This window comes from Halichoerus grypus, chromosome 1 (assembly GCF_964656455.1).
Source record: "Halichoerus grypus chromosome 1, mHalGry1.hap1.1, whole genome shotgun sequence".
NCBI lineage: Eukaryota > Metazoa > Chordata > Mammalia > Carnivora > Phocidae > Halichoerus > Halichoerus grypus.
Window position 1 is genome coordinate 23,930,053 of NC_135712.1, and position 25,609 is coordinate 23,955,661.

Here is a 25,609-nt window from a genome sequence, read left to right on the forward strand (position 1 = left end):
TGGACTTAAAGCTCATTAAAGTGATCTCGGCTGGAGGCGTATTTGGGAGACAGAGACCAGAGATGGTAACTGAAGTCACAGGAATAAAGGAGATCACCCAGTGCAAGTGTTTAAGTGAGAAGAAAAAAAAGCTTAGGAAAAACAACAAATTCAATGGGTGGGCAGAGGGTTAGATTCTGGCAAAGCAAAAGTGGACACTGAGGAAGGAAGAAAAGCCATTTAAGAAGGATCCTCAATAAATACAAGTAATCCTGAGAAGTCAAGACAGCTAAGGTGTGAAAATTCACTTCTCACAAAAACGTTAGCCCTTATGTCCCCGACAAGAACAAAACACAGTGGAGGCAGAAGCCAGATCACAACAGCTGAAACAATGTGTGGTAGAGATCTGGAGTCATGAACTTCAGACAAGGCTCTGAAGAGGTTTAATTGTGAAGGAGAAGAGAAAGATGACTGAAGCAAGATCCAGGATTGAAGGAGCCATCTTAAAACTTGTTTTATTTTTTTGTAATGGGAAAATTGTGTGAATGCATAAACCACAAATTCCTAAGTATAAATAATTCTAAAATATTCCAAAGAAGGAGATAAAGTGCTATGGTAGTTGTATATGGATATATCCCCCCAATAAGAAATTCTAACAGCTTTGAAAATAAAGCTCTTGGGTAGCAAAATATGTGTGGGCAGGTTGAAGACTCTTTAATTCTCTTACTATTTATTAATGTTTGGGTTGTTGCTTCCTCCAACCTTGGGTTGTTCCACTCCTGTCAGAAGTGACATTAGCATTTTGCTGAAAGTAAAAGCTATGAAAATCTGCTAGTTAAGGGAATATATAGTATGTAATATATAAATTATATATGTATATTATATAACTTTTTAATATAATATAAATTATATAATATATAATTTTAATATTTTAATATTTAATAAATACAAATATTTAAGATTTAATGTGCATTTAAGTTACTGATGGTAATACTGTTTTCAACTAACATAGATAAGAGACCTGCTTACTAGCTATTATGTTTAATAATAAAAATATGTCTTTTAGTTTGTCCATAAAGAACTAGGAATTATGTGGGGCACCTGGTTGGTGTAGTCAGTTGAGCATCTGACTCAGTTTTGGCTCAGGTCGTGTTCTCAGGGTCATGGGATAGAGCCCGTGTCCAGCTTCACACTCACTGCGGAGTCTGTTTGAGATTCTCTCTCCTTCTGCCTCTCCCCCCTCCCCACCCCTGCATTCGCTCTCTCTCTCTCTTTGAAATGGATAGTTGAAGCTTAAAAAAAAAAAAAAGAACTAGGAATTATGTATTAAAAAATTTGATGTTCACATAATAGGAGGAAAAGAAGTTTAGCTATATTAAAGAATTGATTCCACTAAATGTTTGTTTACTTTGAGCCATATTTAAGTTTTAAAGCTCTAGGATGTAGCTAGGGGCTAATTTAGTTCAACGTTCTAAACAAAGTGTTAGTATTTACATTGCTGTGAGTTATGCCTTCATGGATTTCTAACAGCTGAACTTCTATTGACTCCAGGTGCCAAATCACCAGGTAACCAGTCAGAAAAGCCTGTCCAGTAGTGGGGGGGGGGGGCTGCACAGAGAAGAAATGTAATCAGATGCATTCTGTAAAGCAGAAGTAAAATGCTAAATAAACTCCAAATCACTAACTGCATTATGAAAATTGGGGGATTGTCCTGAAAATGGGGATTATATTGTGAAAGAAAATAAAAGGATGTCAACTTGTTTTGAAATCCACTTTTTGAGCAAGCACATCCTAAGTGTTTGAATTTGTTTTGAAAATATTATCAAGAACATGTATCAACTTGAAGATTAGATATCTAGGTTAAATTCAGTTTAACAGTGTCAAATAAATGTGAGGATGGGAAAATTCATGTTTGGTTTGCATAAAATAAAGGCAATATTCCCTGTGTTGATTGAATAGATATAAAAGGATGAGTTGTGACTGGAAATCAAATGTAGAGGAAACAAAATAGAGCAGTGATAGATTTCTGTGCATACTAGATCTTCCTATAGCTACTTCGAAAAAAAGTGCATTGATCTTTTCTTTATGCTCCTGTGCCTCTCAGCTGTAGATAATGGATAAATAGGTATAAATTCAACTCGGTGATAAGCATTCAATAGCTTGGTCAGCTATCTGGTTTGTGGCTTCTGTTGAACAGATAAACTGAACAGACCATACGGTACTCTATGGACTTGAGAATCTAAGGAATCAATTCCTCTGGTGATAGGTGCTGAAACTAGAAATGCAGGGACTCTGTTGGGGGAGTACATACTGGAACACAGGCAAGGCAGAGAAATCAAAGGCAGATGCTCAAAATGGGGATACACATGCACAAAGACATGGGACCAGAGAAGATGAGGAAGAGAACACTGTAAAGAACACTTGGTCTGCAGATGTTCCATAGATTCTTCCCCAATTGTGGCCTATTCGTCAATTTTTTTCCTGACTTATCAGGCATCTGTATCTTTTCATATACTTTCCCAAAGACATTTTAAGTAACCCTATCCCTTATAATTCAAAGTGTCTGGGCGGGGCAGAAATAAAAGTTTATTTTTGTAGAAAAGGACAGAGGAATATTAATTTGAAGGATGTGCAAGAAGAATAAATGGGAGGGGCGCCTGTGTGGCTCAGTTGTTAAGCATCTGCCTTCGGCTTGGGTCATGATCCCAGTGTCTTGGGATCGAGTCCCACATCCGGCTGCCTGCTCAGCGGGAATCCTGCTTCTCCCTCTCCCACTCCCCCTGCTTGTGTTCCTTCTCTTGCTATCTCTCTCTGTCAAATAAATAAATAAAATCTTAAAAAAAAAAAAAAAAAAGAAGAAGAAGAAGAAATGGGATAGGAAAACAGGAGGCCAGGGCAAATTGAAGTTAGCAAGTGACAAAATTTTCATAAATGTAAGTTTAAAAGGCAGTGCAAGATTTTGTAAACACTTTTGTAAACACTTTGATTTGAATTTTGATCCCTATTGGTAGGTTTGTTCTTTTGCAGTTCCTTGAACTGCTTGTTCAATGATATGAAATAGATATTTCCCAATGTTGATTCAGAATTTGCAAATAGTACTGTTTATTTGTGCAGTGATACAGGTCTTTAAGTTTCCAGTTTTAAATAACTAAATATCAGTGTTTCTGTGTTTCTTACTCTTTTTACTAGAATATACTATATGGTATACAGCCCAACGTTTATCACAGAAACGCAAAGGAAATATTCTTACCATCTTTGAGCACCTATTTTTGGGGGCTAGTATCAACAGTTTATATATCAACAGTTTATAATTTTGATCCTGGCCTTTTTATTTCTTCTCTATTTCCAACAGTGCAAATATAATGTAATATAGTCCTTTGGATTGAATTCCCAGGCTATGCATGGAATATATTCCGAATGCTATCATCTTTTACTGCATCTACTAGATACATTCACACTTGACATATGATATGCTCGTGAAAATGATGACCCCAAAAGAGAAAATGAGACACCAAATTCTCCTCCACACAACAAAGAGAAAAAAGGCAGGAAAGATACACACGCAGATTATTTCTGTTACACCAAGTAATTGTGTGGCCATCTTCAACTCCCTAGCAACTGCTAGATCTGATTTTCATTTCATTTTCTGAGAATATTCTTGTTCCATGTTAAATCACGATCTCCTGGGATATGACATGTTTGATGCATCATGTTTTAAAATAATAAAATATAACATGTTAAGGGTTATTATGCACCAAAAAGCAAATAAAACAAAGGAGGTAGGAATAACAGGGTGCCCCCAAGCCTCCGGAGGACTTATTTCTTGGGGTTTGAAATATTAGTGACTGGTTCAGTGCCCTTCAACTTGAAAATAAAGAAGACTAATAATATCGTTATTCCAGGCTCTCCTTCTACTTAAGGGTTACCTTGGACTGCACTATAACAAATGAGAAAGGAGAAAAATGTAAAAGAAAATGTCAAGCAAACTCACTATCAACAGATTTTCTCATAAGTTTTATAAAATCACAACCTGAGAATTGAAATGATCTAATATTCTATTGTATGAGGTCGTGTAGTTGAGATTTATAATCGATCTATAACCTGTTTGTGTTTAAAATATATTGTACGTGCACTCACTTAATAAAATTCTTGAACACTTAATGTGTGTTTGAATGTCTAGATGGAGAGATTAAGTCGATCTTCTCAGGCTAATGAGGGAAAGAGCTTTGTAAACAGAACCCAAGTTCAACAGATCTGAGAGAGGAGGGAGGCTGGGGGTAGGGGGAGGATGGAGAGATCGAGGAGAGGCAGGCAGGGGGAGGGAGAGGCGAGCATGTGTGCGTTTATGTATTACCCCAATATTTAATAGGAAGATGATAATTCTCAGTCCATTTATTTCGGTAGACGATCAATGCTGAATGCTTACTGATTCATCCTAGTCTTGATTTCATGTTTTTGCCTTTGTTTTTTCTTGGCTAAACATTTGTTTGTCCCTGATTGAAACATTCTTCATCATAGACATTGATTCTGCTATAGACTTGAACCTGCCCACACAGGTAGTCTTTTTCTGAAACAAGATCCTGACCTCTTTATTAGAGAAAACTGCTCAATGACCCATTTGTGCATTATTGCTTGGAAGTATTATACTTTACCCAAGGCTAAGTCAACTACTGCAAGTTGATTTTCCATGGTTCCACTACTAAGTTTTGGGAGGTATCCCACTTTACTGCTTAGAGTAATGAATGCTCTAATAGAGGTAGGAAAATTGACCTCTGCAGCATGGAAGAGAAATACATTCTGAATGCCATTATTTCTGATGGATTGTGCTAAAATAAGACTTTCCTATATGGAGAACTTAAAAAAAAGTCACGGTGTCTGATCCAAGTTGGGTATTCAGTAAGGAGAAGTTGGGAAACGGCATTCCAGGCAGAAGGACAAAACTCAGTGAAAGCACTGAACCATGGAAGTTTATTCTGACTAGCAACAATGACAAAAAAATCACTTGGAAGACACATGACTGCCTTCTTGGAAATCAGAGTACACATTTCCCTCTCTGTCTGTCCTTATTCAGGACAAAGATTCATCAATTTATTCCTATTTTCAATAAGATCAATTGTGTGCCCATCACCTTGCTATAAGCAAGAAGTTACACTTATGGATAAAGTATATTGCCTCCTTCAAAACACCAACACTTCAGAGGAGGAAGAGAGCATTTAAAGATAATTATAATAAATGTGATCAAGATAACAAAGGCAGCTTCCAGGAGCGAAGAAAATAATCAGTAAGTAAACCAGCCTGGTTGAGCAGGACAGGGTAGGTGGGGACGAAGCAGGCAAGGAAAGCTTCATGTGGAGAAGACAAGATTCCTGACCTATTTTAAAAGATCAGTAGGAAACTGAAGAGAAAAGATGAAGTGAGAAAGTCATTTTAATTAGAGAAAATGACAGAGCTACAGAGATGATAGGTGATTCGAGAATATAAAGTGTCAGCCTCGGAGCAGTGAAAACTATGAATGAGATGTTGAGAGATCATAGCATGAAGGCCCTGCATGCCTTGTTCAGGAGCTGCACTTGGATACAGAGACATAAGAGCAGGTGCTAAAAATTTAAAAAGAGAAGGGACATAATCCACTATACATATGAGACAGATCCCTCCATAAGGCTATGGATGATGGATCTGAGAATGTATTATTAAAGGGAGGGAGACCAGATCACAGTGCTTAATTAAGAGATGATGAGAAGCCTAATTAAGGCAGAATTATTAGGGACAGAGAATAGTGTGTGTTGATCATAAAAAAAAAAATTATGAGACTACGCCTGGCTTTGTGATTAAGCTATAGGAATGACCAGGGGGAGGAAACAAATTTGAATTTACTTTCAGCTTTGTAGCGCTGGTAAGATTATGGACAGTGTTGTCAGCAAATAGAATGAAATAAAAAGAAGAGAGTTACTATATAACTTTTAGACAGGACAAGTTTATCTTTGTTGCATTTCAAAACACTGCTAAAGTCCCAAGAGACATACAGGTCCATGAGAACCAAACAATGGAGTGAGAGAGAAAAAAAAAAAAATGAAGAAAAGAACTGCATATTTAAAAGAAAAGAAGAAGGGATGGACATTTAGGAGAACAGAGAAAGATGGAACTTAAGTTATAAGAGGGATAATGATAAGAATAAAACCAGTACAATTATCCTGAATCTTTTAAGTTTGGGATTTGGAGGGACCTTGGGGGGCAAGTGGAGAACTAGAAGCTGAAATTAGAAGGACTGAATGAATAGCTGTATCTTTTCCTCCCCCAGGGTCCTAGAGGAAGTTTATTCTCTGAAAATACTGAATTCGAATGTTTTAGACTCTAGGATATCTGCCACTCGGGCAGATAAAGATGAAGCAGTGGACAAAAAAGAAGGACATAAGTAAAACTCTTCACTCTGTATCTTATGACCACCTCCCCCCATACCCTTCCAGAACATTCTTGGGCTCTGTTCCCAGAATACTCTCCAACATGTATATAAACCGTGTCCCACTACTAGGGTTGGGAATTCTTTTCTGGAAAAACCAGTAAGGAATAGAGGAAATATCTACACATCAGAAAAACCTACTCATTGTTTAATGATTTTAGAGTAAATTCCAACATCTAGAATCTCAATGCCTATTTCCCTTTACACCCTGTATTAGTTTCCTAGGGCTGCTATAAAAAAAGTAGTACAAATTTGGTGGATTAAAACAATAGAAACTCTAGAGGCCAGAAGTCTTGTAATCAAGGTGTCAACCCACATTTCATGAAGGCATTTATGGAGAATCTTTTTTTCCTCTTTCAGCTTCTTGTGGCTCAAAGCCTTCCTTGGCTTGTGGCAACATAGCTCAGATCTCTGACCACCATCTTCACATGACTTTCTTCCTTGTGTATTTATCTTCTTTCCTTCTTTTCTCTTATAAAGATACTTGTCACTGGATTTAGGGCCCACCCTAATCCAGAGTGATTGAAATTCTTAATTACATGCATCTGCAAAAAGCCTTTTTCCAATAAGTTCACATTCACAGGTTCCAGGGGTTATAGGATATGAGCTTATATTTTTGGGAGTCACAATTCAATGCACTACAGACCCCACACTCCCAGAGCAGAGCATGTCATTGCCATTCTTAAATATGAACGGGTAGCCAAGGAACGCTTTGAAGCAAGTTGAGAAGCGGGGGAAGTTGGTGAAGAAGTAAAAGAAGGGAGGAACAATGAGAAGAGATGGGATGAAGTCAAGTTCCATGCAAAGGAGTTTTATTGTTGTTGTTGTTGTTCAAGAAGAAAAACCAACTCATCATTTGCTGTTAGAAAAATGGAGATGAAAACCGATAGAAATACATGATGGTTTTTGCACAGAGTGGGAAAACATGTATGGTGGCCTTACTTGGCTTGTTGATGTAACGTGTCAGTTGCATTCTCCAGAAAGCAGACACGTGGCCCCAGTCAGGTCTTCTGGTGCCTGCAGCCCCAGCTGACATCCTGATTCCAATCACACGAAAGATCTTGAGTGTCCCAGCAAATCCAGTCCTAAATTCCTGACCCACAGAAATTGGACCATAATAGATGTCTGTTCTTTTAAACCATTACATCTGGGGTCATTTGTGATTTAGCAATAGATAGATAACACTGGCAGTACCATGTTACACTTAGGGGAATAAGTGGGAGGACCTTCTGTGAAAACTAAGAATGTTGAGGTGTTTATTAAAAATTACATAATTCTAAAAAAATCACAATATAAAAGGTGAGTGAATATTAGAGAGTCTGGAAGTACGTGATTTCACAAAAAGACAAGAATATGACTGGTAAAAAAAAGACCAACAGATACACACAATATTTTCATTAGAAACACAATATATGAACATTTTGAGAGATGTTTATGTACATTAGGAGAGAACACTCTGTGTTTCTAGATGGTGATGTAGCTTTGCGAATCCTCAAAGTTTCCCATTAATTTTTAAATAACTGGCCCATATCACCTCAAGTCATAAAGGTATTGCCAATCATGAAAACCTTTATTGCCATCCTCACAAGTGTTTTTATATGCTGCCCAACCCTTAACACAGACATAAAGGACACACACACACACACACACACACACACACACACACAGATAGAGCAACTGAGTGATATCTGGTTCCTTGGGGGCCACTAAGCGGTGCAAAACAAAACAAAACAAATCTCCCAAACCTTCCTAGTTGTCTATTCTCATACGGGTGAAGCAAAACTTTATTCTTTAGGGAATATTTTTTGGTTCGTGCAGTCTTCAGGCTTGACTAAGGGCTACTCCTGCAAGGGCAAAGAAAGCGCTGGTTGGTCAATGGACAATGAGAGGAGAGAAAATAAAGAGATTGGTGAAAGAGGGTGGCTGTGAAGAAGGCTGTGGTTGGATACGACCAACCACAAATACTTAACTTTGACACCATCACTTGGGCAAGGGGTAATTTATGAACCAAGTTTATTTTGATATCAATTCGGTACTAAAAATAATTTTAACAAAAAAATGTGTTTCTATGGGAAAATATTTAACTTGGGAATGCGAGATCTTAGAGAATTTTGGAACATAATCTGCTCACCTGCCAATCTATAGCTGCTCATGTAATAATACACAGCATGCCAATATAGGTGTTACACCACCACGAGTCATTTCACTCTGTATGCCTATAGAAAAAGTCATGCAGCTCAAGAGACAAAAGAAAAGTGGGAAGGAAAATAAATCCCTCTTTCCTCGGCTAACCAACAAACTCCATTTACTTTTGGGTGAACACTCACCCCCCACTCTTCTGGAGGAACACAGTGTGCCTGCATGCTGTTCTAAACTCTACAACCTAAACCTGACCTGTATACACTCTTATCCACCAACACCCCCCCCCCCAACCAAAGTGTTCATAATCGTGGGTCATCTTATATTGGGAGCACTGAATTTGGCTACTGCATCTAAAAACTCATGAGCATTTGTTATCCTAGCTCTTTTTTGCTTTGCTTTCATACACAATATAGATATGCACACTTATGCAAAGTGTGAAAGAGATATACTGTTTTGAAAGAAAAGCTTAAGACTGAATAAACATAGTATCTTGAATGAGAAAAAAAAAAAACACCAAAATTGCTAATAAACAAGCAAATAAATGAGAGAGCATACTGGGGACAGCTAAAGAAATATATATAAAGGTCACCAGAAACTACCAGGAATTTGAAAGTAAACATATTCAGCTGGAAATCAGGAAAGAAATAAAACTGTAAATTAGAGATTCAGATTTCTTTCAACTGAAAAACATTTGTTGCAAGTCTGACATTCCTGCTAGTGAACTAAAGTTCTTTTGTAACCAATTATGTCTATCGCTTGCAGTAAAGTCATAGTTCTTCACAGGTGTAAAATGTTGAAAAGCACAGACTTCTGTTGACAATGCGAATATAGTAAACCAATTTATGAACATGACAAAAATATCTTCAGGTGAAAAAAGTGGGTTAAAAAGAGCAGCTTTTGTATTTTTTTGTAAAATGTTCACATAGCAGTCCAATACAAGGGCAAAGAAATCCTATACACTAGAAAGCTTTACAAAAATTCTCACCTACAACTAAAGCAATATAGTATGGCTTAATTTTCCCTATAGATACCTGTGTGTACATATTAATTCATATCATTCTATATGTATAAATGTGTGCATGTATTACTTCAGATAATTATTTTTCCTTACATAAAAGAGAAAAAAAAAATTGAAACTGACCAAACAATATCAACTGCTTTTGAAGAAAAAAAAGTGTTTCACTATGAGAAAGAATAAACCTTAGTTGCATGAATTCCTTTACAAGATCAGGAGGTACGTGTTAATGCCACTTAGGAAACACCCAGTTTCAGAATTCCAAGTTCAGAATTCCCACTACACCTGTATGGAAGTGTGCCAAGCCATTCTAAGGAAATAGAAGTAGGTATCTTCCTGAGAAATGTGAATGAGTTACCACAGAGACACAAATAGAATCAAAGGGGGTAACTGACTATAGTGATAATTGTAGGTCTGTAATACCTGTCCTTTTGAATCTTCAAATTGTGTAAGATTACTCTTGATGCATGCAAGTAACTTGTCCAAAGCTAAGCTTCTGCAGGAGATACTCCTAGACAAAGTGCTGATCACCCCCAAATCCATTACTTAAGGAAAGAATTAATGTCAATTTCAAAGCTTAGATCCCCGTCCCAAATCAGCCATGAACAACAATGTGACAAGGAGTTTGTCACATAACACAACTGCAACAACATGTCTTGTGCCCCAGCTCACAAACATATCCTCCCAGGGAAGAGTTTTCCACCTCCAAACTTCAGTCCCTACTTACACTGAGCTGGCAACGGGTTGCTTGGATTCAAGGTTCTAAACCATCAAATTACTTTTTTATGTTGGCCCCAGCTACCATTGGAGGAGACGCTCTCTAGTTCTTTCCAAAAGCCCCACTGCCCAAGGACTGCTATCTGTTTCCTCAAATCTCACTTCAGATCCCATGAGCTGACTTCAGGTTTGTATCAGCTCCCCCAGAATGTGGCGACAAGGCCACAGGGACTGCGCGCCTGTCACTGATTTTCATCTCTGAAAGTTGCAACAATAAATGCTGTTACAGCAAATCTAATATTTCTGCTTGACTCTGATCTTTTTTTCATGAGAGTAAGAACACTAATTCCTGAAACAGAATTTTAGCATCTAACGATGACTGTAAGTCTTTCAACAAATTCTAGTTGAACAAAAATGTTCTTTGTACATCTTTCACTTGGATCGGAATAAACACACTTAAATAATATAAATAAATATAAATAAAAGGTCAAAATATTTAGTGTATACTCATATTCTATTTGCTAAAAATGATTTACTTCTAGCTATCATTTTGTTTTGTTTATAAATAGAAAAGGAACAAAAAAAAAAGATTCAGGTAAGTGTTTCAAATATTAACTTCTCTTTTTAACATTTCCCCCCCAGGGCAACTAAGTCTCTCTTACAAATATGTGATAAATGAGAAAAAGGGAAAAAAGACTTATTGCTTTGGGACTAAGAGAGCAGCCATGTAAGTGAACTCATCATTTTTCATCTTTTCTTTTCATGCTGTGCATTTTTTGTAGGTTTGTTCAAAATTGAAAGTTAAGTGGAACTAAAAACAACATGTAACACTTGTTTTACAATCAATATATGATATTCTGACAAGTTGAAAGAAACAGTTAGTTTAAAAACTATTAATTTAATGCAGGATTCTAATTTAAGATGCAAGCAAATCTTTAAACTCTTCATTAAAACAATTGGACCTCTATATCTTATCAATATCTCAGCTGAAATATTAAATAATGTAATTTATCATTTAGGAATTACTATATGGCACGAAAATGGATTTAAATGACACCATTAAAATAATGTCACCACAGAGAAGCACTATAAATGATCTGACTCTCAGTCCCTTCAAATACCTGAAATTAAGATGGAATAAATCTTTACTTTGCTACATTCCTCAACTGTATTGATATTTTATGAATCATTACATTTTAGATGCATTATGCTACGGGACACTCAATACCCTGGAAGAAAAAGCAACTTTAGTTTCTCTAGTCTAAATCATCTGATTCCTGGGGTGACAGAATTCAGGTCTGTTGAAAAAGTAATGATTCCCAAGTAATCACTCAATAGACAGTTGCTGAGTGAATGACATTAAGAGTAAGGCAACATACCTGGGAAAGGCGTCATGATGTCATTAAGAAAGTTTAATATAATTCTCTCAATGCAGACTGCAAGTGACTGTATGGTTCTAAACTCCATGCCATGAGAAGAGCCCAAGATGATGTGCACTCAGCTCCCCTCTTCAACCTCCTCTCCTTCCATGCTTTCCTCATTCTCTGTGTTTCACCCAGGCTGGCCTGCCTTCACTGTCATAAACACCCAGTGCTCCTTCTTCTTTCTAGCACATGGGATGGGCTTTATCTAGATGTTCTTCTGTTTTGTCCCCTGTTAATCTATTCATTCTTTATAATCATGCTTCAGATCTCACTGGAGAGAACTTTCCTTTCTTTCTCAGACCAGGTCAAGCACCCCTCTTCTACCATTTCTTAGCCTTGAGCATTTTTCCTTTTCCAGTTTTGCAGTTACATATTTATTTATACCACTTTTGAACTTACTTTTGTCACCTCCTTAAATGGTAAGCTCCATGAAGGCTGGTATTATTTCTTGTCTGTTCAAACTGGACCCCTAGAGTACAATGGCAGACAAAGAGAAAGTGCTCAATATTTGCTGAATGAGTGAATGAATGAATGTGTGGATGAATGGGAATGGATCGCAATTTGCTGTGTAGTCAATTATAATGTTACAGATCAAATAATATATCTTAGTATTTTAGTATGCTCATCCTTGTGGTTACTATTACATTAGTATATTTGTAACAAGGCAAAGAAATGTAGAAGGGAACACATTATGTCCAACTACAATGAAGTCCCTCAGGCCTTTATCACTAACACCCATACACATATTACACCCTGCCTCAACATCATAATATGAACTCTGGACATTTGGAATGGGGTAGATAGAAGGTACTTGTCCAAACATGAGAGTGAAAATGAACATTTATATATGAATATATTACATGAATTCTGAAGCATAAGACTTAGTTGTCTTCGTATTTTGATTTTCCATCAATAAAGAAACTTAAATTTTCAAAAACAATTAGAAGTATATTCCACTATCATATTTCCACATATTTCCATGATGGAAATATGTGTCCACATATTTCCATCATCTTCATCAATTTCAGTCTCACTGCAACAAAGAAAAACAAAACTAAAAACAAGAAACCAAAATAATACAAAAACAAAGGATGGCAGGGAATAATCATAGTCATATACATATGTGTATATATATATATATATATATATTTTTTTTTAATTGAAAGAGTACCATTAAAAGAATGTTAATTCTGTTGCTGGGGTGGCTCAGTCGGTTAAGAATCTGATTCTTGATTTTGGCTCAGGTCAGTATCTCTGGGTCGTGAGACAAACCCTATGTTGGACTCTGGGCTCAGCAGGGAGTCGCTGGAGATTCCTTCTCTCTTGCCCCTCTCTCCACTTGTGCTCTCTCTAAAAATAAATAAATAAACTTTTAAAAAAACAATGTTAATTCTATCATCATTTAAAATCAATGTAGTATATTGCTATCTTATACATGGCCGCTTTGCAGGGTGTCTTAGGGGACTGAAAACTCCCTTGCTCCCAATAATGAGATATAATATATTTGTGTTTCTTTAGAGTAAAATGATCCAGTGATTTGCCCCTTACTTTCACTTCACTTTATGTTGTATAACTCCCCTTGGTAGAAAAGAGAATAACCAAATAAGAATTAGAACGTTTAAATCAAGTTTTATGTTCCTTATCCCCCTTCCTTTGATTTTGAATATGTAACATTTGGGATGCCAAGATAAAACTGAAGCAACTGACCTGCTTTTCTGCAAGAAACTCTTCTAAACATACTTAAAAAAAATTCCAGTCATATAAAATAATTTAGGAAATGGTACCCCAGATTTCCTGAAGATCATTAGAGTTACTTAAAAGTCATCTGTGATAAAATAAACAGATTCTGTACTAAAGTTGATAAATGTTAATATAAATTTTAAAAAACCAGTCTCTTGTCATTGAGTCATTTTTGAGTAATTTTTACTACCTATTTCCACCAAAATTTCAAAAAATTTTACACCATGTGCTCCTTATAATTATATATATATATATTGCTTATCATGATAATGACCCTTAGATGATTTTATAGGGTAAATCATAATGGATACTGCATAATAATTGAGACATGGAAGGGCAATTTAAAAGCATTTAAATAAAAACAAGTCTTGTTTGATAAAATACACTAAATAATAACTATTAAAAGTCCCTATATGTTCTTTAACTTGCATTTAAAAATTATTTATAAACAAGAATTGTAAAGGAAGTACCTGATCAGTGACTATAGTTTTCTTGGAGCCATCAGAGTCCATCATTTATTTCAAAAGTTCTCATGTATTCACAACAACATCAGGTCTATTTCAGAGATAACACATTCACTCATTTATTCTTCTCTGGCCAATGGAGAAATATTTGCCCTTGTAAGCCAATAAAACTTGTATAGTATACCATAAGATATAGATGTATACTTCATTGCAAAATACTTAAGGTTTTTCAAGATTTCTTTCAAGTATTTGAGATTAGTTTAAAGCAGTTGAATCCCCGCCTCACTGGCTATCTAATTCTTCTGCATTGATTAAAAGCAATGGTCTAATCATGGAATATTTCATCAAAAACTAATGATGTACTGTATGGTGACTAACATAACATAATAAAAAAAGAGGTCTAAAATTTTACTATTAAAGGTTAAGTAGATTTTTTTAATGAAAATATAGTATAGTAAAACTTAGTGCTCATTTATGCACATGTTAAAGTTCATAATTAGTCCAACAGAGTAAAAATGTGCAACTATACACAAATATCATTAATTTTATCAAAGGAAATAAAAATGTAAAACAAATAGGAAATTAAGTAGGAAATTAAAAGATTCATAGTGACTTTAATCTGTTGTCCAATTCTGAGTTTTTTTTTTTTTAAGATTTTATTTATTTATTTGACAGAGAGCGAGACAGCGAGAGAGGGAACACAAGCAGGGGGAGTGGGAGAGAGAGAAGCAGGCTTCCCACTGAGCAGGGAGCCGGATGCAGGGCTCGATCTCAGGACCCTGGGACCATGACCTGAGGCCAAAGGCAGACGCTTAATGACTGACCCACCCAGGCACCCCCTCAGATTCTGAGTTTAATTGCCAGTTTCACAGTAAACTCAATTATAAAATCACTCTAATAAAACTGACTTTTTAATTTTAGTTTAATTTCATGGGTATGGTTGGAGCCTTGGTTGAAAAATCGGAAGAAATAAAAAAATTCCTTGATGAAAGTGTTTGCTCAATAAGCACAGTGTTCCAGCTTTTATAAAGTCAAATAGATTCTAATCAAAAAACCAGAAAGTACTGATATGTAATATATTTCTTTTGTTACCTTTCAAAATGTACTGTTTGAAATTTAGGTGAATGAACTTAATCCCACAAATCATTCACTTAAGCAAAAATAATATTTAATGATAAGTTAATTATAAAAGAGCTCTTGAAAAAAAATTTATGAGAAAATATTGTTTAGCAACCCAACTGGTTTGAACTGAAGCAAAGCACCACAGAGTATAAATTGAGTGCACATCTTCCCATGGAATAACATTACAATGTGATAAATATTTGAATGTAATCTTTCTACCAAGGCTGTTTTCCAATCCATTTGGGTGGGGGGAAGTATTTTTCTCGTTACGTTCAGATTTATTGTATGAAAAAGACTGTTTTGTACAACAGAAATGAAATCACTTATGTGACTTATTCTTCAAGACAATTTTCTGGTTTATTATTTGTTCATTCTTTAGTTGTGGCTTAACTGCATGTACGATCATCCTACATATTGATATTCCAAATTAGGTGTGTCAAATCCCTCAAGAATTAAGAATCATTATAGTCAATAGTTTTAGAACTCAAGTTTTTACTATTTTGATGTATTTTGGAGCTCTCAGTGCATGACCTTGGTTTTTTGATCTCTTAAAATGTTTGATTTTGAATAACCCTTCCATTTCTACTATTAACATTACAGCTCAGCCATATGTTGACTTTATTTTGATTTGACCTAAAGTAAATTTGATTTTTAAGTTTTTACTTATAACACATTTTCTCCTGTAATCACACATAAAATTTGTTTGCATATACATATATATGAAATTATACAGAATTCATTTTGTAAATATATCTACAAATTGGAATAATTTACTATGTAATCATACTTTCACACATATATATGAATTTCAGGAGAGGGAGATAGCCAGGTTCATATAATGTTTAACATTAAGAAGTCTATTTAGAAAAACCTATATCTTTGTATATTTGTTCTGGGATTGATCTCCATTTCTTTTTATCATTAATAGCCACCTCCCAAGCTACATGTTATAGGAATCATTCTTAAAGAATCATTTCAACTCCCTGATCTTTGGTTCCTGCTGTAAATTGATTCTACACACAGCAGTCTAATGAAACCATATAAAAAATACTTTTGTGATTCTAAACCATAGAAACATGTGGATGTCCCTTCCCTGAAAGATGAACTTAAACCCTGGTGTGATTCTTTATCTATTCACATTATTTTTCAGGAATAAAGTAGCAAAACCACAAAGCCCAGAGAGAGTGCTTGGGTTAAGTGTTTGTGTAACTCTTTTTCTCAGTATGCAATTTCTTATTCTCCTTCTATATTTCTTTAACTGACTCTCTCAGTATGTCCTCATTATATCTTGCTTTAGCAATGCTTCAAAATACTGTCATTAGTGAAAAGGATCTTTGCTCTGAGAGCAAGTGATGAAGGTGTAAATTACATGAGTAGAAGAAAAGATGTGCCCTAGGCATTTAAACCCATTTTGCCTTCATGATTCAGACAAATTCATTCAGTGAGCTAATGAGCTATGAGAAACGAGATACATTTTTAAACACACTGCTTAGTATAGAGAATGTTTCACTAGACTTGGTTCTATCATTAGAGTTGTGGTCTCACACACTGCATTAGGGAATTCAGAATATGTTTAACTAATGTCTTTCATTTTTAGAAAGAGTAATAAAAACAGTGAGAATTACCAAGAATTTTTTTTTCTTTTTTGAGAAATATGATGTATTTAATATGTTTTTTAATGGCCAATAGTATTTTACTTTCTGTGTATTTGTTTTTATACAACCTGCTTTATTCCAAACAATTTATTGTGGTTGACCGTCTTTATAAAAAACAAACAAACAACCTGTTCTAGAGTTGGAACTGGTGATAGAGAGAAAAATAATTACTTAGGATTAATTGTGAGACCAAAGCTGAAAGCAATGGTAAGGACAGGTCCAATGAAATGTTAGGTACCACAGATTAATAAAAATGTAAACATAACACAGAGGGAAACAGAGAAAAGACTTTCCTGATAATCTCATGCGTTCCAAGGAAGGAGCTCTGTAGTATTTCAAAGATTATTTTACAGAAACATGTGAAGTAGCTGCTCCATATTTTCTGTGAAGTCTGAAAGACAAAACCATCTTTTATGTGCAGTAAATTTTTTTGCTAAAATAAAATTATTTGACTTAACAGTAGCATGACATGATTCCATTATGACTGAATCACTGTGATCATATTATTTGTGTAAAATACTGCATTTTAACCATAACAAAATATTAATTTTAAAAATTTATTTCCAAATAATTTATGGAACATTAAAGAGGTATAGCTTCCCATTTCTAGATGACTATGCAAGTGACCAATGAATGCCTTGTTCTTATCACCAAGTAGTGCAAAGTGAGATCCAGGTGTGGCTGTGCCTTCGATAAACGATATAGGCAGTGAGGAAATAGTGAGAACATATTATACTTAAAGTGTCCCAAGTAAATAAACCTTTGATTTTTCTATGTTTCAGGAAGAAAAAAAATCCGTCCTGTTTTCCAATTGTATCATGTTAATGTAGCATTTTCCTTTTTCATATACCTTTTCTCTTTTAGGTAAAAATAAGAATAGGTGATATTTGTAGAACATGTACTATGATAGAGTTTTTGAGTCTTCCACTAAATCCATTCTCCTGTTCTTACCTAGGAAGAGGGCGGTTCTAAGCATGATGTTTTCTAATTAGAGAATTCATTTCTTAGCCCACTTTACAGGTAGACATAGTATAGGGGGCCAGATTTTCTCCATGAGAGTAAACAGCAGTGTGCCACGTGGGAGCCTGAGTCTGTAGGACAGTGAGCTCTCTCCCATATATTCTCTTTCTCTTTCCCTGCCTAATGGAACTAAACTGAGAGAACCACTTGGCAACCTGCAGATTACCACAGGCTATTTGCTAATGCCTCCCAGGAAAACTGTCATTGTGAAAAAAAATACATATATATGCTTCCTTGTTTCTTTTTATTTACTGTATCGTAAAATGCTTTAAAAAAATGTAATAGGTTACCTTTTTATTCCCCCTAATAAGTTTAACATGTGCCATGCAATCATCTAAGAGCTTTATATAAACTGTATAATTTAACCATCAGAAGAGTTACCTGGGTACTTTTATTGCCACTTTTTAGAATAAAGAAACTTAGTTTTATTTAGATGAAGTAATTTGCTCATGTTCACTCGGCTACTGCCATATTCCATCAACTCTAAGATGAGACTTTTTTCCATATCATAACATCTCCGAAATCAAGATGTATCTTGAAATAATTGGTATCCTACAAATCACTTGTAGGGGTTGCTTGTGTGTGTCTAGGGGAGAATATAAAATAATGATGTATGCTCTAAAAAATGATGTCTTGGATTTGATAAAAATAAGTAAACATGGTTGTAGGTATTCAAACCCAGATAGTCCTGTTCCAGAACTTTTGATCTGAAGTACCACTTCACTTAAAAAACAAAACGGGGGGCACCTGAGTGGCTCAGTCGGTTAATCGTCTGCCTTCAGTTCAGGTCATGATTCCAGGGTCCTGGGGTCCAGCCCTGCATCAGGCTCCCTGTTCAGAGGGGAGTCTGATTCTCCCTCTCCCTCTACTCCTCTCCTTCCACCTGCTCATGCTCTCTCTCTCTCTCTCTCAAATAAAGAAGTAAATTCTTAAAAAAAATAAAAAGACAAAACAGTTTCAACGTAACACAAAAATGGCATTTAGGAAGGACAGAATTTTGTATATTTTTCAAGTTGGTTTGATTCTGTTTTCCATATCTTTTCCATTTTTGATGTTAATAAATAAATGACTTTTAATCTTCCAGCATAAATTAACTGGTTTGCTGAAATACCCAACCAAATAGTGCTGGTGGGAAGGTTTTTGCAATTTTTTTTCAATATTTCCTTGTTGATGTAAGAATAAAAAACAGGACTAAATCTCATCTCCTAGGATACGTCCTGCCATAATGGAATTAAAAATTAGACAAAGTGCACTGTTTACAAGTAAGATACTTCTGAAAAATAGTCTCGATACAGTATATACAGCTTCTCACTAAGTTCCTGCCCAGGTGATGATGCATTTGTCCTTTTTGCTTTCTTGCCCCTCCCTCCAATCAATGAATCTCTCTTTTTCTCTGCCTTCTTTTTTTATTTTTATCTTTCTGGGGGAGCAGGGCAGGAAGAAAATTCAACTTTAGCAGTTTGAAAGGTTTTGAAATAATGAGAAGTGGTAAAATATGTGATTTATTTTGGTTTATCAATTAGATTATGAACTCCTTGAAGAGATGATCTATGATTTTTATCACTCAGCTCCAGCCCTTGGTACAAAGTCTACTGCCTCCTAGCCCTGGAGAATCTGTTAAATTTCACCACATTTTGAAAGAACAAGATGGTAAAATTTTTTCAATTACTTAATTCAATACTATCAATCACCTACTGTGTACCAACCAGTATTTCTGACAGAGTTCAAGTATATCTATTTAGATATATATGGATATAATATAATCCACTGGATTATATCCAGTATGGATTATATCCAATATATCCAAATAGATATAATATGTAATATAATATAATAATATTAATATATAATATTGTGTTAATATATAATATTAATATAATAATAAAATATGTCTTAATATATTAATATAATGATATAAAATATATTTTTGTGAGGGGAAAAAAGCCTTTATTGATAAATAGTTTACAATGAAATAAATAGAGTGATGGTTTGTTGGGGAATAAAAACGGGGGCAGGATCTCTGTGTCTCTGCCCCAGCTTTTTTTTTTAATATTTGTATTTTTATTTCTATAATACAAACTTCCAACATTTGAATTTTGGGGTCAATGGGTATGGGCAAATGTTTTAAAGGGAGCTGAAAAATTAGGGAGGGCATAGGGGTCCTGCGAGCGGGGCTGCCAGTGTGTGGGGAGCAGGACCATGGAGAAGCTGTGGGGGGTCCTGAGCGGCCAGGACGACGAGGAGCAGGACTGACTGTGTAGGTTCTGGATGCTTCTTCTCTCCAGGCTGGAGTGGGTCATCATCTGCTTTGTGTGCAACATTTTCTTCTCTATTCTCGGGGCCAGATTGCTGGGATTTCCTGGTGGCATGAAGCTTTTTGCAGTGTTTTGTCCACTTGGAAATTGCGCTGCATTAGCCAGTATGTGCTTTTTTTTTTTTTTTTTAAGATTTTATTTAGTTATTTGACAGAGAGAGACAGCGAGAACAGGAACACAAGCAGGGGGAGTGGGAGAGGGAGAAGCAGGCTTCCCGCCGAGCAGGGAGCCCGATGTGGGACTCGATCCCAGGACCCTGGGATCATGACCTGAGCCGAAGGCAGACGCCCAACGACTGAGCCACCCAGGCGCCCCAGCCAGTACGTGCTTTTTAACGGGACCTATGAAGTATATATATATGTATATGGGGTTATTGTAAAGTTAATGATTATTTATGTAAACTTTAAAAAAGACCAAAATTTTCCATTGTGTATTTCTCTTAGTGTTTTTAATTTCTCTCATAAATTTGGACTGTGCTCATAAAAAAACCCCATAATTCCCAATAATCCATTTTTATGTGACTTAAACATATAAAAATACGATTTCAAAAGAACCATTTTACCTCACAAAATATCTTCTAAAGAAACGATCCCAAACAGAAAAATATATGTATATATAAACATACGTTAAACATAAATGTTTATAACTGGATTTTATAAAGCAAAAAATTAAAACAACTTCTGATTTTATATAGATATATAGATATATAACTATATCACAATAAAAAAAGTAGCTGTCTTCAAGTTTTGATAACAGAGTGTATTTTTCTCTTAATTTTATTTTTCTGTGATTATAGAAGTCTGTTATGTATAGATCTTGGTACTACTGAATAGAAATAATGAAATATAATGTAATGCTTTTTTGAGCACTTCTGAAGGCCAATCACCATGCAACACAATTTATAAGAATTATTACTTCATTATTCATTACAAGCTTATGAGATATTATACTATTATTTCCATCTTATTACTGAGAAAACAGCCCAAGCAGATGAAATTATACAAAAGCTACAAAATAGAGGATCTAGTACTAGACCCCGTGTCATTCTGAAACTGTGTTTTGAACAATCAGTTATACCATTTTTCCTGAGATGTAATGTCTGTCTTCTCAAGTGGTAGAGAATATCATATATAGATATGAGACAATGTTAAATACTGTCTGTAAAGAAAGTAAAAATCGGCTTGAACTAAAAAAGACAAAAAACCCTCTCGTTAATCAGCCTGGGGAAAAGGGTGTGAGCAGACACAGAACATGACAGCTACTAAATTAACAGGAAGTGCTGTATCTCCCTAGTCATAGAGAAGCTGTAAAATGCATTAATGATCTCCTTTTAGAGAGATACCTTTTCTTACCAATCACACTCCCAGCCTCTCTTTGCTATTTATATTTATAATTAGAAATACCCAATTACTAAGTCATCTTCACTTTAAGAGAGCATGCAATGACTAATTGATCTCCACTTCTAATCTTGCTGCAGAAAAAAGTGACTGATCCAAAACTCATGCTTTCCTTAGACCTTTCTCAAAATCATTCCATGGGAAGCCGAACCTTACAAAAGATACTTCTCTGGTGAGTCACCCTTTCTGCATAAAGTCACTATTTCTGACTTGATTGTAGGTTGGCCCCTGTGTTTTTTTGACCACATGGATTTAGGCTTTATTGCATGGATTGCCTTAATACAAAGCAGAATGTGATAAATGCTATTATACAAGTTTAAATATTCTGTAGTTCGAGCGGTGAAGAGGAAGTGATTACTTTTGGGTCAAAAAGACCAATGAAAGTTTATACTGAGTGCTTCTTAAGGCAGGCTCTAAGTTGGAGACCAATCTGGTTGTAGGATTCTATCTCAGGATGAAGGAACAGTTTGAACATGGGAAAGATATTGTCAGAAAACATCAAAGCATTCTGCTTGGTTTGAATTAGGTTTAAGGATACTCGGTCTGGAAAGCAAAGTTGGAGATACAATGTGAAATGTCTCAAATATTATAAAATAAAAGTTAGACATGTCTTTTGCAGGCTATCAGGTTGGACGCGAAGGAATTTGAATGGTATATGATGGAGAGATCGTTGGATTAAGACAAGAAACAATCTAGTGTCAGTTATAGAATGGATTTGGACATCTGAAATTTGAGTCAGGGAGAACATTCGGGAAGCTACTGCAAAAAACTGAGTGAACGTTCCATCGCCAGAATAAAGTAAGAAAGAATGCATGTGTGACAATGTTTGATGAGATATAAAAGAGAAAGAACAAGAAAAAATGTGGTAGATTTTTAGTAGAAAATAGTGGCAGGCTCAGGAGTTGCTGATATTATCAAAGAGGGGAAGATGAATAGGTTTTTGTTTGATAGGCTGCCAAGAGCAGACACCATACTAAGATGGAGCCACAAGCCAAGAGATGAAAATAAGTATCTAGAGCCGGAGCAGAGCATCTGAGAGTTGTCAATATTGAATTTGAGAGCTGTCAATAGTGAAGTGAATTTTCAAAGTACATCAGTAGAGAATTTAAAAGAAATCATGAGAGGGGGCGCCTGGGTGGCTCAGTTGGTTAAGCGACTGCCTTCGGCTCAGGTCATGATCCTGGAGTCCCTGGATCGAGTCCCGCATCGGGCTCCCTGCTCGGCAGGGAGCCTGCTTCTCCCTCTGACCCTCCCCCCCTCTCATGTGCTCTCTCTGTCTCAAATAAATAAATAAAACCTTTAAAAAAAAAAAAAAAAAAAAGAAATCATGAGAGGAATAAATCCATTTAGGAGCCATGTTTAGGAAAGAGCAAATAACAAAAATCTGGTAAATAACAGAATAAAAAAATGATGAGGGATAGAGAACAAAATAAAGACTCTCAAGATGAAAGAAACTGAAAACAGGGTTACATCGCTCGTCAAGTGTGAGGAGGAAGAAAATAGGATTTGGTGGTTATGAAATCACGATGTGCAATTCCAAAAGTACTAAGGCATTCTAAATCTTTTTCCAAAGCTCTTTCTTATTTTGAGGGAGGATATTAGATAAGGTATTACCATATTGAAATTTATAGAATTTCCCCCCAAATCTATACCCCTTCCTAATTTCTCATTTATTTTATGATCTTTAAAGTCCTACATTCCTTTAAAGTTAGAAGTTCTTAGGAATGAAGTTTCCGGTAGAATGTGGCAATGCAGTGATACTGAATGAACAGAGATCTGTGTTGGGAAATATAGAGCAAATGGCACCTGGCACGAATCTCTAAAGCAACTGCTTGTATTCAAAGCTCTATGCTACCCCCACTGTTCTATGTATCCATTACTTACGAACAATTGATTTTCTATTTAAGTATAAACTTTCAAGGTCACTTAAACCTAAAGAGTATATATCATACATTTGAACGCCGTGGGTAACTTCAATGAATGTTTCATCTATAATCTCTCCTTGGCACACACATCTGATTTATTGTCACTTCATCGCTAACCAAACAGGTTAATTTTCCCTGTGAATGTGAACATTTTTTTCACTTATCATTTTTTTGCCAGTTTTCCTTTTTCCTCATACAGGTATACTGCTCTCAAGAAGGGAGCTATATAACATTTTATAACTTACCTTTTATCAGTTGAGTCATTCCGGAAGCTGCCAAGAACACCTTTAAGGACAATGCTGGGTCAATTACCATAATCACTTCCCGCCTCTTTCTCTAACAGACATTTGCCATTTAAGTGACAGCTTCATTCTGAATGGTCTCTTGATTTTAAACCTCTTATTGAAAGATTCACTGACTTCTCAGATAAGAGTCAATTTATTAATTTTTTCCAGAGCTTTTGACATATTTGAAAAAGTCACCTTCTCTTCACTTTAAATATCATTTTCACCAGGTAATCACTTTTCTATTAATTTAAGTGGAAAAATCCTCCCTGATATTCCTCATAAAAACTTTATATTTTTCCATTGCCTTAACCTAAACATGCTGCATTCTACAACCTACTTACTGATGCATTCTTCATGTTATCTGTATTAGGTAATAATCATCTTTGTTTTGTTTTGTTTTCTTGCTGGGTTACTCTTCTCTACTTCAAATCCTTTCTCAAAATTCACTTATTCATTACATTCTGAGCTCTCCTATGGCAAATTCATAATCGCTAAAGAAAAAAAAAATGGAGGGAGGGTTACAAGTTGGGCCCAAATTGATTTTCTGTTACCTGAGTTAATGACAATGGGAAAAAACTTGCCTTCCTAAACATATGTGAAGAAACTTCTCTTTAAAGTATCCAACAAGTATTTTTACATGTTTTGATAACTTGTGCCAATCTATAGATACATAAAGCTATTTAAAATATTTATAATGAAATTACTTCCTTCCTGTGCCCATGTTTTATTTACATCAAATTATGCCTACTTTCTTGAATATACTACTGGAAACTTTCTTATACTTCTCCAAAAAGCTCTTTTCAAAGCTCTACCTTCCTGACTTTTAATTATATATATTTTTTATGGACTGCATCCTTTTGTCCCTGAAAAATTCAAATGCCAAAATTCTAACCCCCCAGGAGATGGTATTTGGAAGGTGATTAGGTATTGAGGGTAGAGTCCTCTGAATGGGATTAGTTCTCCTTTAAAAGAGACCCCAGTGATCTCTCCCCCCTTCCTTTTCTCCCATGTGAGGATATAATGAGAAGACAGTTGTCTGCAATCCAGAAGAGGGCTCTCATCAAAACCAGGCCTCTCTGGTGCCCCGATCTTGAACTTCCAGGCTCCAGAACTGTGAGGAAAAAAAAAAAATTCTGTTGTTATAAACCCCTTAGTGTATGGTACTTTGTTATGACAGCCCTAACTGACAAGGACAAATTCCTAAATGTACGCCTAAAGTATCAACCCCCCAGGAAGAATTTCCAACCCCCAACCTCTGCCCTCAATCCTGTCCTGAGCACCTACTGTCCTTTTTTTTTTTTTTTAAGCTTCCATAATATTATTCTGTGTTAAACAAGAATTACAACTTTATGAAAAATATGTATGGCCACAAAAGGAACCTGGATCTTGTTAAACAAAATGTGGCTTGTCTAAATCAGCTCATTTTCTGATAAATTCTTGGATTCCTGTCTTCACTATCACTTTGCTGCCTATTCCTTTGCCTGAACCTATAATCGTATTACATGTTAGTTTGCTACACACATCTATTATGCTTTCAATGAATATTTTCACCATTTTTCGGGTAGGAAACAAAAATCTACCTTTTCTGTTCCATGACCACACTACTCAGGGAACATCATTTCTATCATACCTGTTATTTGGAGAGCTTCATTGTCTCAGGATAATTGCCATTCCTGGAGCTATTTCTGTCCAAAACCTCTCCCAACAGCACTAATAAATTAACATAGTATTTTTGAGCACTTACATTTATATAGAATGATATCACTTTCCATATGATTCATTCGTGCGTTTTTCTCTTCAAATCATTTTTCAGACAGTTAATATGGAGGATATGGACTTTAAATACAGGTGTGCTTTTTACAGGTGTATCTCCCCTTTGGACTGTAAATTTTATGAGGGGTCCCTAAGTCGATTTGTCTCTGTATGCCTCAGGACAACTAGCAGTTAAGG

General features: G+C 35.6%; 2 long non-coding RNA genes across 2 annotated transcripts in view; both read right to left on the reverse strand.

Moving 5' to 3' along the window:
• The window catches only part of LOC144379262 (uncharacterized), a 218,607-nt gene extending 194,363 nt beyond the window's left edge, over positions 1 to 24,244 (reverse strand). Inside the window, exon 1 of the long non-coding RNA XR_013441969.1 lies at positions 23,618 to 24,244. This is a non-coding gene — a long non-coding RNA (uncharacterized LOC144379262). The remainder of the gene's footprint in view (positions 1 to 23,617) is intronic.
• LOC118530270 (uncharacterized) lies at positions 8,207 to 18,636 on the reverse strand. The gene is made up of 6 exons (XR_013441963.1): positions 18,483 to 18,636; positions 17,005 to 17,106; positions 12,906 to 13,080; positions 12,134 to 12,203; positions 8,568 to 8,652; positions 8,207 to 8,280 (listed from the first exon to the last, which is right to left on the reverse strand). It is a non-coding gene; the product is annotated as an uncharacterized LOC118530270 (long non-coding RNA).
• Positions 24,245 to 25,609: the final 1,365 nt, after the last annotated feature.